Source organism: Chamaea fasciata, unplaced genomic scaffold (assembly GCF_029207755.1).
Source record: "Chamaea fasciata isolate MVZ Bird 193981 ecotype frontalis unplaced genomic scaffold, bChaFas1.0.hap1 SCAF_14, whole genome shotgun sequence".
NCBI classification, from domain to species: domain Eukaryota; kingdom Metazoa; phylum Chordata; class Aves; order Passeriformes; family Sylviidae; genus Chamaea; species Chamaea fasciata.
In genome coordinates this window covers 18,458,949-18,474,277 of record NW_027094099.1, presented here as the reverse complement: position 1 = coordinate 18,474,277, position 15,329 = coordinate 18,458,949, and the positions used below count along the sequence as shown (strand labels likewise).

The 15,329-nt window shown below is 41.6% G+C and overlaps 1 protein-coding gene across 1 annotated transcript in view; it reads left to right on the top strand.

Annotated features, from left to right (window-relative positions):
• Positions 1-15,329, top strand: part of MEGF11 (multiple EGF like domains 11) — a 253,547-nt gene that overhangs the window by 43,309 nt on the left and 194,909 nt on the right. Inside the window, exon 2 of the mRNA XM_066196632.1 lies at positions 13,175-13,287. The gene's annotated coding sequence lies outside the window, so the exon portion shown is untranslated. The remainder of the gene's footprint in view (positions 1-13,174; positions 13,288-15,329) is intronic.

The window sequence follows — 15,329 nt, the reverse complement described above, 5'->3', positions numbered from 1 at the left end:
GGGCTTGACTGGAATATTATTTCAAACTGCAATAAATTGAGATCTCTGTTGATATGCAGCACTTCCTCAGAGGCTTTATTGTGTTCTGCTCTCAGAGCTGGAAGATGTGTCTTTTGGTTATACTTAGAATCACAAGCAGCATAAATTTAGTTGTTTAACAAATTCCCTCCTGGACTTTTCATCACCCAAACTGATGTTTGTAAGTTTGAACATGCTGTTCTCTGTAAGACAGTCTGTTCAGGGATCAGGATGAAGAAAGACAAACAGAGGATTTCTTCCAGGTCATGTCTGAGTGAAAGTGTTAATGTGAACATGCTTGTAGTAGACTTTAGTTTCTAGTTATAATCAATACTTGACATATTTTTCCCATGATTAAATTAAAGCTGGGAAAGTGAGATTTCCCTGAGGAGAAAACAAGTGGCAAAAGAGTTCATTGGTGATCTGCACTTAATCGAAATAAGTGCTATAATTGCCTCTGCTCTCATTCATTTCTTTGTCCCGGCTCCCTCCCCGTGGCTGGTGCCCAACAACTTTCTGGCTTATCACCCACATCAGAGAAGGGAAGAGCTCACACAAGTGGACTTGCTTTTTCAGGACTCTGCAGGATTCCTTAGGAGTCAGGTAAAGGAAAATAAATTGTATTAGAGCTGCGTTTCTTCTGCATAATATTTCCCAACAAAATGAAGAGGCACTGAGCATCCTGAAGGTTCCATGGCAGCATCCACACGGAGTGAGTGAGTTTTCCTCATCAGGGATGAGGCCAGACTGGTTCCCACCAGCACAGCCATGGGACACTTCAGGCTCCTGCAAGGATAATTTTTCCCCTAGAAGCTGGATTGGCAGTTGGTGCTTTCTTTGCCTTGTGTTCCCCTCTAGGGCTGGATTAGACCCTCGTGGGCTTGAGCAAGGTGTGGGATGTGGATGTTCTCCACACACCTGTTGAGGGGTCAGCTCTTCCCAGATCCTCTTCCTGCACCTCCATCCCTACCTGGGCACTGGGACTGCTGGTGAGGGACTGACTCACTTGCTTCTTTGAGGGCAGTTCCAGGAAAATGAAAACAGGAATCAAAATAGCTTGAAGAAAGACATCAAGTAGAAAAATGTGACTGGAACCATTTAAGGAGTATTTTCTAGAAAATTATACTCAAGCCTTATCTTCCCCACACCAGCAGTTTGATTAGATTCTGAATGAGCCTTTTCAGAGTCCTCCTGGCAGGTCAGCCAGAACTCACCTGCCTCTGGGAGCCAGCTGTAGCCTTATTTCTTTGTTTCTAGGAATAGAACTCAGCAATTGCTCCACCATTAATGATTTCTGCATCCTGAATCTCTTTCCCTGTGGTTTTTTGAAGGATTAACCATTGGAAACAAATTATTCTTTTATACCTCACATTTCTTTCGAGATTTCTTGTAGACCATGAAAATAATTAAACTGTTTTGAATCTGGAAAATTGATATATTAAATAAGTTGTCTGGGTTTTTATTTTGAAATCAAACTTTCTTTGTGCATTGCTACTGAACCAGGAAAATCCTTTAACAATACCTGACAAATACAGATGTTTACTCAGTTTTTCCTGTGAAAAGTGTAAGAATGTTATAATTTATGCTACATTTCTGAGGTACCTGCTAACAGACTGTAAGATTATGTTCCCATGCAAACTGAAAATTACGGTGGCTTTAAATTAAAATTAAGAGCTCAATCTTTATGACATTAAGTCAGAGGCAGCCTAACGCTTTCCTGCCCACAGTTATTTACAACCCAGATGTTTACAGAAAATGAACCAAGCTCTTTATTTTTATTTTCTTTTGGAACTACTGTCTCCTCATTAAGTCCCTCCTCGGCGCTGGCCCACGCGGCTCTTTGAGGCAAACATTGTTTATGACACATCTCCGAGCTGATTCAGAGCTGAGCAGAGAGAAACTGGGAATAATTCCACTGCAAAAACAAGCAACAGTTCAGGTGTTCAACTACCAAGGTGGAAAATTGCTCTGACAGTTATGATGTTGTTCCATCTTTTCCTAAGACTTAAACATCATTTCCTTCCGAGGCGTCGCTGCTGCCGTGGTTCCCAGCATCACCAGCCTGCCCTGGACTGATCATACTGGTCATACTAGTTGTACTGCTTGTGCTGGGCACTGAGCACAAGGACCCACTGGATAAAAATTTCCATGGATTATTTACCAAGCAGGAGTTCTTCCCCTGTTGTTTATGCTTGTACAGCTGAAGCAAAATGCAAATGATGAAATACAAGAAGCAGGTTTATCAAGCTGAGTTTCACTTTTATATACTGAATTGTGAGCATCCAGCTATTTCTTCATGAAATTCTCTTTAGCCTCTAATTAATATGAATGCAGAACCCAGAGGTTGTATTTCTCTTTTCTAGATGTAAAGTTTTGATGATAAAAGACAACTTCATGGGATTAGGAAGAATTTGGAAACTTGAATGCTTGACTCTGGAATCCTTTGTATTTTTTTTTCCTTGTTTATCATGTTTTGGGAGTTTCAGCTGGGAAAGCTATGAGATATCAGAGTTCTTGCCTGTTTCTTGCTTGCTCTAATGGTACTCCATGATTAATCCAGGGGACTAATGAGCTTCTCTGTATCGGTGGGTTTTAACAAAGGAAGAACTGGATGACCTTGTGCACTGTAAAAACAGCAAGAGATTTAATAAAGCAACTACAAAGATTAACTGCAATTACCTAAAATAATGTGAATCTTTGCTGTGAGGTAGAGGCTCATCATTTTGATGTGACATAGGAGAAGAGAGATCTGGTTGCAGTCGGGTGTTTCAGGACTTATTCAATGAGTTATTTTTGTGCAGGGATGGAAAAATGTCAGAACCTTTGTACAAAGCAGTGCTCCTACAAGGTAGAGTGGGGATGGGAGAGGTCACGAGTGAACAGAAGAATAAATTTGGCAGAAAGAAATAGAAACCTCGCTCATGTGAAAACTTGTTTATTCATGAACATCATAAAGGCCATAATTTTTTTTTTTTTTGAGCCCACTCACGGTGCCAAAAATGGTAGCACGAGGAGCAACGTGGTCGAGAACAAGCATCGGATGTGAGGCTGTGTGATGTCACAGGATCATTCTGCCACTCAATGCCAATGATTTCCAGGCTGATTGCAAGCAATCATTAATCACTTTGTATTGAGAGCAACCAGCTCCTTCACATCTGGGGCAAGAACAAGTGGCACCTATTTAGCCAATGGTCTGCTCTCAGCAATTTCACACGTTGGCTTTCAAAATAAACCAAACTGGGAGAGATGAAGCAAGATGACATTCTTTTTTTCCCCAGGAATTCAGATCATTGAAAACCTTAGTTTACTTCTAAATCCAGTGTTCCCTACGCACACTGATGAGAGTGTGCCAGTGAACGACAGGGAATGTCCTGTGTGGAATTAATGGAGCTGCTGTAAGAATATTGACAATTTCCGAGTATTATTATACTTCTCTGTATGACTATTGGAAAGAAGAGTGCGATCATATGACAGCTGTTCCTTTTTTGCTCACCTCCACTGGACAAGGCTACTGCAAGTCAGGTGTATACTCAGATTATGGGATTAGAATAACCTCACCAAACCCAGGGGTCAGTTACTATACGTGGCTGATAAAAAGCAAGAGCATTAGGATATATGTTTCCCAATTTATACATATTCATCCCCAAAACCAAAATGGCTTTGGAAATAGGATCTAACTGCCGTGACATATTAACTGTAGGATCTGCCCTATGGTGTTAACACAATGTATTTATTCCACCTTTCTAGTTTAGAACCAGACTTATTAAACCGGGTACGATGTTTCTGGTGAATCCCATGGTGTTTCATAATAATGAAAAATTTCCCTTTGCCTTTCTCCTGTGCCTGACAATCATGAGAAGTTACTTCGACAGGTTACATCAAATTGGAATATTTTAAAATGTAAATGTTTCTCAATAGCTGGGGTCTCAGGCAGTCAAAGTGAGAGGTAGCAAAGTGCTGCATTTCTATGAGTTAATGAAATACTTTGCCTTTCTGTAATCGTTGTTCCCTGAGGATTGCGGTTGTTCCTTTGAAAGCCTGCTTAATCTCCACAGTTATTTATTTTGTCAGTACCTTCAGTCGTGATGGTTTGCTGTCAATCATCCGTTGTCAAAAGAGAAGCGAATTTCATCAAACATTCTGTGGGTGCTGTCCCAGAGCTGAGGAAGGATTTACCTGCAGCCCCTGGTGCTGTAAATGAGACAAAACTCATCAATGACGTGGCTCATCTGCTCCAAGTGGCTCTGTCAGGCAGGAGAAAGTGGAGCTAAAGATAACTCATAACCCCAGCATCTTCTCGGAGGGCCCTAAACAATAGCCATTGATCTAAACATAAATTGCACTTATTACAGACTTCACTTTTTTACGGCACATAATTAGATAGTCTTCCAAAGAACTTTTTATCACATGCATTTTCATTAATTAATATTAAACGTCATTAGCAGTCAACTCGGCTTGATCAAAGGCGGATAAGTTGCGGCAAGATTCTGAGAAGTAACATAGCATTTACTAATTATATTATTGATTTTCTGGTCTGGAGAATCTTCATTCCAAGTGATCCAAAGTGGACCTTGCTGAGCCTGCTGGGGGTGCTTTGAACATGAGGAGTCTCTGGCAGTTCTGAGCCTCCCTCTCGCATAAATCACTCCTGGGCCTGCTTGTGCATCTGTTTTTCAAAGGTGATGCTTTAATGGACTCTGAAAGCTGCAAAAAGTGTGTTCTGTGTGGCTCCACATGAAAGAGGAAAGAGATTTGGGGTTTTTTACTCCTGATTTTAATCATTCAGAAAAGATTTTAGATCTGTAGGCGGATACTTTTGAACAGTGGAAATAATGTGGCATAGTTGATTTTAATTAGTAGGCCAGCCTAAGACAGAATTTCCCATAGCTCCCTGTGACTTTTTTTTAAAAAATGAGTTTTTAGTACTTTTTTCAAAGTTAATGATACATTCAGACTTTCCAAATTTTAATTTCATGTGAAGGCAAAAACTGGAAAAAAAAAAAATCAAACCCAAAACAAGGCATGAGGTGAATATTTGATTAGAACAAATGCGGATCTGAGCAACAGGAGCAACCTCAGATGTGTCTTATGTAAGTTTAGTGCTTTCATAGGAAAATGAAAAGGAATTGAGATCAATGACATAATTATGAAACGTTACTCTTACCCTTAATTGCTTATACTTAAGAACATGAAAAGCCTAGATTTTAAAGTATGTCTGTGTATGTGATTAGCCCATTCAGTTGCATGAAATTTCAATTTACTCTCAATTCATGATAATAAGGTGAGATATTACTAGTAAATATTTTGTTTAGATTGTGAAGTTTGAACATCTTTTAGAGCTAAACCACTATCCAGACTCCAGCTGGCCTTTTTGTGCCTGTTTTCATTGAGGTGTTAAAGGTCTGAGGATTTTGACTAAAACCTTCAGAGGAGCAACTTACAGACAGATAAAAATCTTGATCAGAGTCAGTATTCTAAAAAAAATAAGGTGGCTGAAAATTGAGAAATTAACTGTAATTGTTTAAAATCAACTTCCGATTTTCAGATTTTTACGCTCTTAGAATAACGTTCTAAAAACTTCTGACTGCTCTGGTTCCCACCTACTCATTCCTACTCCCACCTTCTGTTTGACTTCCTAGTTAGTTAGCAAATCAAAGAATTGAAACAGGCTGAGAAATGAATGTCTGGGCTGGTGGGTGGGCTCCAAGCTTAAACAAACAAACAGATGAGCAAAACACAACCCATCCCTGTTTCTGTTTGTGCCTGAGTCTGCTTTGGCGGAGGATGAGGAGTTCCATTCCTCAGCAGATGAGGAGGACACACTGTGGCGTCTTTTCTGCTTGGTAGAAAATCCAAAGGATATCTCAAGGTGTACCAACAGCACATTCCTCAAAAATAAGTGTAAGGAGCAGTTCAGGAGTTCTTTGAATAGCCCAGGTTATAAACCAGTAGCCAATGATTTATTCAGGTATTTTGGTGTTGTGTTTTTCCATTTACCCCTCGAGGCAGTTTTTTAATTGGACAGAGATTTCTCTGGCTCATACACACCTGCTAAACATCCCCAGCTTTGTGTGGCCCAGCTATAGCAGCAGTAAATCATGTAAAACGCTGGGTTAGGAGATGGGCTGGAGTTTAGCTTCACCATATCTGAAGAAAGCAATTCCATGAAAAGGAAGCAATGCCATGGAAGAAGGAAGGAGGAGGAATAGGTGGTAAGACCCAAGAGTGGTGTGCTACTGAGATTCTAAGAGTGGCCAGAAGAGAGTTTACAATCCCCTGTCCTGCTCCCACTCAAACATTTCCATGCACAGAGAAAACTTGTTTGTTCTCTGGTGAAGGAAGGATCACTAAATTATACAATCTTGACCCTTTACCCTGCAGCTCGTGGCACTCCTGCAGTCCCAGCAGGTGCTGGAATTCATAGCCAAGAGCACAGAAACTGCACAGGTTCCCTTGGAGACCGAGTGAGTTGGGTTGAAGTTTAAATAAATAGAGATACAATTGCCTGTAGTGTGCTCTGTGAAGGGGATGTGGCAAGTGGCTGTTGATGTGGGAAGAAGTTCCCATAGAATTCTGAGTGGAATCCTCCAGAGGAATTTTGGACAGCAGCGTGTGAGGTAACACCCAGAAGATGATGGTCAGAAGAATGCCTGACGAGGGAAACAGAACTCACAGCAGGTACCTAAAGAACTGGAGCAGGTGGAAGGAGGGGAAAAATCTGTGGGGAGCTTAGAAAACCTTCATTACTGCTGTGCTCTGCGAGGGAGATCAACATCAGCTCACACAAGTTTTCCACAAGTGTGGTGCTAACAAAACCAAAAGTCTCGAGGCTTGTTGTTTTTTATCCAACTGTGCTGAAGATGGTGTTTGATGGGAGAGGAGAATGGGGAGCTCCCTTGTTTCCTGCCAGCCAGCACCTCGTGTGCCCACTTTGTGGAGAGGAGGACTTGGGTTTGGTTTTGTTTAGCAAGATAAGTGATGTTTGCTCAGAGAACCTCAACACACAGTGAGCTGTGTTAAACTTTACACTGAGTTCAAAGATACAGAAGCAATATTTAAGATATATTTAAGATATATTTTAAGCTCTGATTTTTTGGCCTCTGAAGCGAGATTGATAAAGGATTGGTAATGAGGTGTTGTCCTTGGTCACCTGAGAGCAGTGGAGCTGAGAACAAGCTGTGGAGAGAGCTCAGTAAGAGGACTCAGCAGATGGTACGTGCATGATGTGGAAAGAACACAGAGAGAAAACTGTGCTTGTCTTACCTGCTAGGAAAAAACCTTAATTAGTACCTCTGAAAATGAAGGAAATTGAGTCCTAAAATTTCCCCATGAACTCTCTCTTTTATAATTTTCATTAACCTTTTTTTCTCAAAGTAGTTAAATAAGTTCTTAGTGTCAAATTTAGGAAGAGGGGGAAGAGGAAGCCAAGGCAGTTGCACGCACCAGTTGTTCAGGTCTGGTTTTGTCCATAGTGGTTTTCCCAGCTCCCGTTTTCCTGCCAGAAAAAAGACTCTGGCTCTAGCCTGAGTGGCTCCAGTGCCATCTGCATCAGACTGAGCTGGCACATCCAAATTCTCCCCAGATTCAAACTGGCACAGTGAACTCGCTGGACTTCAGCCATTTACACCAGTAGAGACTTTGGCCCGTTCATTTTCTTTGCCTTTCTTCTACCTGAGATACTCCTTTGCAATCCTGCAGTTCTCTGTGGGTTTGCTCTTTCTGATGTGTTTATGACTGTTCCTCCCTTGACTTTTTGGCAGACATTTTGCACAATGCCCTGTTACTGTAAGCCAGGTACTTTTATCCCTAATGAAGAGTTTCCTGGAAAAAGAAAAAAAAAAAATAAACAATAGATAAAGTAGGTCATGGAGACAGCAGAGTCGAGAGCTTTGCGTAGTGATGTAAAATTAAATAAGGCTGGGGTCATGTTCTCGTTTATCTCTGCAGTTACTGCTCTAACAGGGTCTCTGATGGTTCCTGGAAAGGTGAGGATATTTTGGAGGACTGTTTAGATCTGCTGGGAGTTCTGGGCGCAGTCTCTGTTTCTCAGCTCTGCACGGAGGAGAAAGCAGACACAGAACTGTAGGAACTGGCTGTTATCAGAGCATTGGCAGCCACTGTTCTTGCCCATCTCAACCCCTGGGACCCCTCTCAGTGAAGGTGCAGCTGCTGCACTGGGACTGATCAGGGATCTCTGTGCTGGTGTACTCTGAGGGCCCACCCTCAGTGCTGGGTGGTTGAGAGATCCACCCAGATCAAGTTAAAGTCTGGATTGCAGAGATATTTTGCTTCTTGAAGAGACTTTCCTCAGCCCAGATCCAGCCCTTGATGCCCAGCACTCCTCTTGCCTGTTTCACAGGGGAATCCAGCAGGGATTGCAAAGATCTTCTCCACACACCTTCTCCATGGCATCAGCTTTGTGTCCTAGCAAAGGGCACATCTGTTCAGCCTGTTTTCCATGTTGGATGCCTGAATCTGGCAGTTTGTAGCCCGGCACCTGAGTGACCGGCCTGATTCTCAGACAGATTTGTGCACGCTCGGAAAACCAGATAAATTTTGTGGATCTCTGCTTGAGGCTTTGATTGAACCAAATATCAATCCCCCCAGTATTGACAGTGTTCCAGATGCATCTGTAAGAAACACAGGAAAGAACAAAGGATTATTGCAGCTTCTGAGGGAACCTCTTGTATTTCAAGTAAAATTGGCAGTTTTTACGTGGCCACTCTAATTCTTAAGCCATTAGAAATCTAAAAATTGATTGACCGTTTATCTTATACTTACCAGACATCCACAGAAAAAACTTATGTTCTGTCCGGGATATCAATGTCTTTAATAGCTATGAAATTAAAACCTCTTAGATTAAGGTTTCAAGAGGCAGAGAGAGGAATGGAGTGCAGGAGGAGGAAAACTGTGTGCTGCTGTAATAGGGAATGCCAGGGGAGATAAAGCTCTGGGAAAAGCCCCAGGAGAACTGAGGATAACCTGCTGTTGGACCAGTGGGGTCAGTAAAGGTGGAGATGCAGAGGCAGCAAACATTATTTCCTTTCTGCCTGCTGAAGATACCGAAGATAAAAAGCTTTACCCTGTCTGCAGCATTTTTTAAAAACACATGTTTTGTTTCAGTCTTCATTTTATTCCAGTGTTTGGTTTGGTTTTAGTTGGATTGGTACCTCAGAAGTCCAAGGAATTCACCAACTTTGAAGCCAAATTGGAAAAACTGAATCAGGATTCTCAGTGCAGCTCCAAGGCTTGCAAATCAGCCTTCTCCCATAAATACTGCACTGTTTCTGGAAAATAAGAGATGGGTCTTTAAATGAAATATGAGCTGTAGCATTGGGATGTGATGGTACTGCTGTAGATCAACAGCCATCAATCTGTGTTACTTAATTTGTCCCTGGCTCAGCTGTTCACTGTACTTGGGACTTTTTTGCTGTTTGTTTCTTTTTATTTTCCACAGAGATAAATGAAGACAAAAAGAAAGGGTCAATTGTTCTTGACAAATAGAAGTAATTTTTAAAAACATATAACCGTAAAGGATAATTTGCATTTTCAAACGGCTTTTTTTTTTTTTTTCTGACTTTCACAGCACTTTCACAGATCACAGTTAATTTATTTCACGGTGTGTCTATTGAACATCCTTTTATTTTATTGCTTGTTACTCTCATTTTCAGGTCAACTTTATGTGCACTCTTTAAATGCTGTAAAAAAGTCTGTTGGAATAAATACTTGAGGTTTTTAAACTAAGTATTTAGAGACATTATTCCTCATCTGGGCATGGCTGTAACACTTGGGTTGCTTTATTTATCCTGGGTGTTCTGGGGATTCGAGGTCTTTGTTGCTCTAAGTGTCTAAGGAAGCATATGCTGTAATTGTTTGCCATCTTGCACATGGGTTGGGTGGGTGGCTGGGTGTGAGCTCAATTCAAGCTCATTTGGCTTCTCAGAGATGAGTTTTTTGATGAGCGGCAGCCACTTTCCCTCCTGATGGAATGTCTGTGGAGGCATCTCGGAAAAGGCATGGGATGGGGAATATAAATACACTGTTCAATCAGGAGCCAGTGTGACTCCCCACACAGTTGCCAGCAGCTCCAACATTCCGCTGAGGGAGAGTTCTGGGATCAGTGGGAAGGACACCGAGCCTGGCTCCTTCCTGGCCATCCCTGCAGCAGCTCTCTGGTGAAGGGAGCAGCCAAAGTGTCTCTGACTGACTTTCCTTCTTTTCCATGTTTTAATGGAGAGGGTTCAGAGAAAGCTGCCCTGGGAGGGTCTCCCAGCCTGCAGGACAATCTCTGTGTTGAAATCCTTCAGGGTCCAGGGTTTTGCCTTCCAGCACCAAGCTGCTTTTGGCAGAAGGTGCTGGTGGAACACCAGCCCCTGTCCCAGCTGGCAGGGCTTGGAAGGACAGCTCAGGCTCAGGCACTACCAGGAACACAAACATTTCAGTGGGCTCGAGTTTGGATTGATAACTTCAAGGGCCAAACGTTCGAAGAGCTGGCTTCCAGTTTTACACTGGTAGTCAAGTATACAAGTACAAAATTATGGGCAGGAAATCACAGGAAATCTTTTTCCAAGCCAACCTTTCTGAAAATAAGCCAGCAACTATGTGGGTTTGGGCACTGGTTCAGCAGTGGTTTTAGGTGTTGTTAATGCAATATTTTCATTATATTTCTGCTGGACTATTGATTAAGTGTTCAATTATTTAAGAAAAAGAAGTTTAGCATTGTAGTGAATAATAGCTTTTCGGATGGGTCGTTGTGCTTTGCACAAGGGTTCATGGAGTTTGTGTGAGAATTGACAAAATCCAGTCTGCGCCTCTTTGTATGCTGATGATAATCTCATGGAGTGGATGGGGAATGCCAAACGTGTTTGCACATTGTTGCTTCAGTGTATTAACACTTTTCAGTTTGTAACAAACTTATTTCCAAAGCACCTGCCAGGCTGGCCAGTCCTCTTCCCCTGGGGAACATACCGAGACTTTGAGAACTTGCACGTCCTTAATTCCACCTGAACTTCCAGAGCCCAGTGCTGTGTGTGAGCTCAGAGGGAAAACACCGGATACAGAATCTGGGGGGAATTTGAGCCACCTCCGCCCAGCCCACTCTGCTAAGCCAGTGTCAGCCCTGAAATCTTTGCCAGCGTGATTTAAACAGAGGCCCAGACACATCCACCAACCCTTGTCTTGATAAACATATTTCATTAGCCACAACTGAAGTAATTGCCCAGATTCCTTGCCTCTGACACATCTCTGTGGTATTTTGACCCAGTTTTCCTCTGAGAGCACTGAAGGAACAATCTTGAGCTTCCAAAAATAACATTTGATAGATTAAGCAGCACTTACTTCATTATTTATTCTCACTTAGCTGTGGCCAAGCTCCTGATGACTCCAGAAGTCAGCTCAGAAAAGCGTTAGCACTGAAGCAGATCTGCAGACTTCATAAGTTATCCCTGGAACTGTAACAATGTTCTCTCTATCAACTACAACTCACGCTGATGTATTTTAGAACTTAGAAATTTAAAGCAGCTTAAGAATTTTGGATGTTCAGATCCCACTGAAATCAGCCTCCCAGCCCAGTTTTGGAAAACCGAGCAACTGTGGTTCAGAGAGTACAAGGGAGAGTCATGAGGGCGCTGCAGCAATTTTGACCCTGGTGTGTTTGTTCAGGCTTTAAAATAGAGCCTCTAAAATGAGATCTTGGAAATGGAATTGTTTCCTTTGTTGGTGCTGAACAGCACCCACTTCACAGGATGATGTAGCAGAGGTGGTGGCTGTGAGACTGAGCACACAGGACTCAGGATTTCCCTGTAAACTGTGAAAGTCTCTGACTTTTGTGTTTATCCTTTCATTTCCCAAGTCATGTTAATTACATGTTAATTTTTGCCTCCTGTCTCCTGCATTAGTCGTGCAAGGCGCCAGCGGAGGGAACACAGCAGCCCAGGGCACAGTCTGCTGTTTCTGCTACTTCTTCCATCACTTGAATTTCTCTGTGCTCAGATGATAAGAATCACACTGTCAGTGCTTTTGTATTCAGTACCTGATCCTTCCTGGAAGTGTTTATCTGTTTAAAACAGCTTTAAATTTTCATTAAAAAACAAACAAAACCACAACCTGTCACCGGCAATATTTCTGTTGGTCATGACAACAACTTTTAGAGGTGACTGGTGGGGTAGAATGGATTTGTTCTTGACTGCCCAGATTAAAACAAGCTGTTCTGAGCAGGTATCCTGAGCTCTGCAAATTATCCAGTCCTTTCATGGTATCTCAAGTTATTAATCATAGATGGAGGCATCCAAAAAACCCTGATCAGTTTTGAAACTCGTGGCCTCATTTAGCTTTCATAACAGCTTGTTTCGAACAAAATCTGATGTGGAGCCAAATGAAGTGTGTGTTTAAATGATCCCTTGCCTAAACTATCATGAAAATTTCAGATGGGATGAGAAGAAGGAATGCCACCAAGGGCAGCTTGTTGGAAGCCTGCTACTACTTAGAGACTAAAATAGTATAATCAGCAAACACTCCGTCACTTTAATGCTTCTCCAGTGAAATCCAACTTTTTGTTTCCTGGCTCGACCACTCTCTTGCATTTTCCTCAATCGCTCCCACACAAATACTAGGATCCATTTTCATTTTGGCACACCTCGTTTTCCTGTTTGGTGGAAACTAGAGTTAAGAACAGAATTATTTATCTCGATGCACGGAATACATTTTTGAAGAATCACCGTGGCTTTGTAAAGCCTTCTTAACCTGTGAAAGCTCTTCAGAGTAAACATGTGCATCCAGAAGGTGCACGTAGATCTCCAGGAGGCTTTTGCAAGGTCTCACATCAAACGTCCTGAGAGAAACTGGACTTTCTTGGTAGGCTATTAAAGAATGAAAAGTCTATATGGGAACAAAATTAGGGAGGAAATTATAGGAAACAAATTTTTGGAGGCTGAGAGGGTGTAAGAGGGATGTGTTACATCCCCCGTGTTCTTCCACTCTTTCCAAGTCCCCTGCTCTTGCCTGAAAGCACGATAGTGGGATTGGTCTGAAATAGCACAATTATGTTCTGTTATCTAATTATTTTGAATGTTTTGTTTAATTTCTGCCTTGATTTGTTTCCACACCCCCAAAGACATTTCTTCTGACCCAGTTTTGTGTTTTTCCTGATCGCTCACAGGGCCAAGTGACTTCCCAAGAGCTTTCTCCCACTCTCCTGTTGATGAGCCCTGTGTCTCCATGTGCTGGGGATCTGTGAAAACGGGACCCACTGGGAATTTTTAGCACTTTAAGGTAAGACTTTTTAACATGGCTCTTTGCTAAATGCGTCACTTGGAAATTTGCGGGGGAAATTCAGCCTAGGTAAACTGACTGCATCAACATTTCGACTTTATGATCTTCAAAAGTGCACAAGGATTTAAGAATGGTGTGTGCTAGTGGAAAACACCTCTGCTTACAGCTAGACACAAAATTAGGGGTTTTTTTTCCCCTTGGTTTAGAGCTCACTTCATCCCAAATTGAGGGAAAAACATTCAATTTAGAACTCTGTCATGGACTGGAAATTCTGTTTGAATTTTATGTCAAAGTCATGTTATGAAATATTTTATGACAGAGGTGTCAAAATGAAATGTTTCTCCACTTCTGGCCCTGAACAGGGAAGTCTCCAATGGTCATTTTTAGTTAGATTTTCTAGCCTGTCAGCCAAGGAAGCAGAGGAGAAATTGAACCTGTAGTTTTGGATTTCTTTTTTTTCCCTCGGCCATTTAAACTACACACTGGTTCTTTTTTTTTTCACAAGAATGTTACCAAAATCAAGTCCTCAACATCTAGAAAAAGCTTTACAGGATATTTATTTCACCCAGCAAAGATTCTTTGAGATCTTATTTTCTTTGCAGGTAGGTCCTACCCTCAGGGGTACTGCTGCAGGAGAGTATCAGACCTGCTTTTTCTTTATGATGTTCTTGAAATTTAAAGGATCATCTGCATCTCGAGGTCTCTTTGCAAACCTCAGCACAGTTTCCTCAAAGGTTTATTGTAAAGAGACTCCACAGACAAATAAATTAAAGATTTGCCACCTACTAGTTTTCCTGTAGCTAAGATTTGGAGCTTTCCTTTCTTTTGTGATGGAACCACCGACTAGTATCAATATTGTAGGTGAAATACCAAAATTTTTCAAAAAGGAGGAAGATGGGAGAAAGTGGCCTTAGAAGTAGCAGGCACCTAATCAGTTATAATTAACAGAGTGAGACACTTGTGAAAAACCACCCTGTTGTCCTTTGGATTGAAAGATCTTGCCAAGTTTTACCTAAATTGACTTCTTTCACTCCTGAAAAGAAACATCAGGCCTGGAGAGACGAGAAGTTAAGAGTCCATGTGGTGATTGCACAGACAACGTTGTGTCATTTATTTTGGTGTTCAGCCTCCCGGGCTGCCTGTCCTGGGAGAGTGGCAAGCACTGGAAATGTTTGAATAATTTGTCTGTAGCTTTAATGAAGTTACAGGCATTGACCCCCTCAAGGCTGGTGCTGCCTCCTTGGAGAATCTGTCCCGAACACTGAATTTGAGGCAGGAATTTCCTGTGTGCTGTGGTGAGCAGTGAAAGCTGGAAGCCCAGTATTAGATGTCATTACTGGATTCTTTTTTGATACTGGTTTTTAATATGTGTGCTCCTATTTTTAGAGCTTTATTCTGACTCCTGTAATAGCAACCATTCCATTTTGGTGCGAGGGCTTTTCTATTAACAGTGATCAAAGTGAAATATTTCATTTGAATTACAAAAAGAGACACTTGAGATGAATGAGGTTCTGCTGGATTTGGGGAGTTGGATGGTTTTGATCTTTGATCTGACTTACAAACTTAGGAAATTAATGACACAAAGCAGCTCCCTCACAAACAGATAATAACAGAGCGTTAGCAAGAAAAGTTTAGAAAACAATTTGGAACCTCTTTCTAATACACGTCAAAAATATTCTGGGTGCTATTAGGGCTCATAAATAATTCTCTGACGTTTGTCTGGTTTAAAAACTAAACTGAGGCATCATTTTCTTAAAAACAAATTGAGGTCTCTGAGAGCTACAGAATTCGAATATGGGACTGCTTTAGACCTCATTCTCTTTACAGTGAGTGAGGCAGCAGGGCTCTATTCTCATTTATTTTTATTTTGTAGGGAGTACTTTAATATAAAGGATATATAAAATTCAATATAAAGAATGGGTAATTTTCAGCAGGAATAAGTGATCTTAAGAGCCTCTTTCTTAGCATCTGGTGTATTCTGAGCAAATCTTTCTTGAAAGTTTGCTTTCTCCTGAACTCAAGGGCACTGGCTTCCGTTGGTA